Genomic DNA, 2214 nt, shown 5'->3' on the forward strand with positions numbered 1-2214 from the left:
TAATGTCTCCGACATCATCTTGCTGTTGGCTTTACGTCGCACCGACATATATAGGCCTTATGGCGACGATAGGAGAGGAAAGGGCTAGGACTGGGAAGGAAGCGGCCGTGGCCTTAATTAAGGTACAGCCCCAGCATTTGCATGGTGTGAAAATAGGAAACCTAGGAAAACCATCTTCAGGACTGCCGACAGTGGGGTTCGAAACACTATCTACCGAATACTGGATACAGGCCGCACTTAAGCGACTGCAGCTATCGAGCTCGGTATATCATCTTCGAAGATGAAACTTGTTATAACGGGTATTGGGTAAAATAATCGGATGCATCCCTGTCAGGGATCGGGTATAGTAAATGCGTACCGCAGAGTTGTTTAAAAGGAAACGGTGTAGTGTTCATCTGAATATTGTATTAGTTTAAATGTAGTGTTAATTTCAGGTGTGTTACATGTTTGTCCGGGTTTTTAGTATGACGTACCAACAACTAAACTTATCGAAACAGACTTTCAACGTATTAGGTCGTGTTACGTACATGTAGTACGTGTTAAAGAGATGTTAAGTACAGAACAAAAATGGCCAGCCGGACACCAGTGGGATCCGAACCCACAACCTCCCGATTGCGCGTCGGTTGCTCTATCAATTGAGCTATGGTGGCCTAGGCCATCTTTGTTCCTTTTGAAAGGATCTGAGCTACAGGTCTGGCACTGCTGCTAGCACACTGAAGTCATCCGTTGTGGGGCATGTCAATGAATATTGAATTTTCACGACCGCATTGTAATCGAAACAGACTTTCAACGTATTAGGTCGTGTTACGTACATGTAGTACGTGTTGAAGAGATGTTAAGTACAGAACAAAAATGGCCAGCCGGACACCAGTGGGATCCGAACCCACAACCTCCCGATTGCGCGTCGGTTGCTCTACCAATTGAGCTATGGTGGCCTAGGCCAACTTGGGCGATGAAGCGGGGGCACAGATTGCACGCAATGTTTAATTATTCTTTTCGTTGCTATGGTAATCAAATGTGGTAGTTACTGTTGAAAATGGACGTCGCTGTGGACCTGACAGAGTTCACAATCTCTTTCCGACAACTGGTGATCTCAATTAAGGTACGTCCAGTGTCGGTATAAATGTTCCTTTTTTCCATATCCTTCTTTATGTGCGTGTATGAAATAATTTTCCAGCATTTATTTTCCCTGGACCAGTATGTACCGCTACCTCTGAACCATTTAAATATATCATTATTCAAAGCGATTGGTCTCTGAACAAGCAAAGGTTAGAAGCCGCGAAGTGGCTTTACCCTTCTAATTTTTATTAATATTCAACCATAAGTCGCGCGGCTTTAGGCCTCTATTTCCTATTCGTATTAAGGCATAAGTGGCGCATTCTATGCTACGTCCGACCTATTTCAACATGTTCTTATTTCTCTTTGGTGTTCATATATAATCATGGCTGGCGGTGGCACAAATGGACTCTACTATTGCCCGAAGATTTGTCCTATGAAACGTCACTCCTGTAATTCAAGACAACGAGATATTGTTATTCTTATTTACTTCATTTGCTTATTCTTTTACATTGCCTCATTCCCTTAGGTCTCTTTATCCCGCGTAAGTTGGTCATAACTTCTCGCTGTCTTGAATTATGGGAACGATATTTCATTGGCGTAATCTTCAACCAATGGCAGAGTCCATTCGCCCACCGTCAGCCATGATTAGGCTACTGTGTTACTTATCCTGGCGAGACATCTCGGGAGTTATACAACACAGCGAAACAAAAATTAAAATTATATACTACATATTGTAATTTCTTTCTGAAACAACCATCCGCATTTCTTCAACTGCGTAGCTCTTCAGAAAATATCCTCATTCCACTAAATTCAGATACGGTACCGGTATACGTTATATTGTTACTATTTACACACGACTTGCCGGCACTTGCAACGCAAGGGCTGGGAGTTTTCAAAAAAACAAGCTAGTTATATGCGTATACATTATTTATGCTTCATTAAAAAATTAAAAACATTAAATATTAAAAATATGTAGAATGCTGAAACTGAGAAGGGTTAGTATTAAGTTCTTGCCGATCTCAACTGAGATTATACATTCCGCAAAAGTAATTTATTGAACTTGAACATTACCGACAATATGGTAGAGGTTGTGGACACAGTGTAAAATGAGAGAAATAACACATCCTCAATGAAGACAATCCGTAACGCACTTAA

General features: G+C 41.4%; 1 non-coding gene across 1 annotated transcript; it reads right to left on the reverse strand.

The window, feature by feature from the left end:
* Positions 1-858: 858 nt before the first annotated feature.
* TRNAA-CGC (transfer RNA alanine (anticodon CGC)) lies at positions 859-935 on the reverse strand. The gene has a single exon. It is a non-coding gene; the product is annotated as a tRNA-Ala (tRNA).
* Positions 936-2214: the final 1279 nt, after the last annotated feature.

The sequence above is a fragment of the Anabrus simplex genome, chromosome X, assembly GCF_040414725.1.
Source record: "Anabrus simplex isolate iqAnaSimp1 chromosome X, ASM4041472v1, whole genome shotgun sequence".
NCBI lineage: Eukaryota > Metazoa > Arthropoda > Insecta > Orthoptera > Tettigoniidae > Anabrus > Anabrus simplex.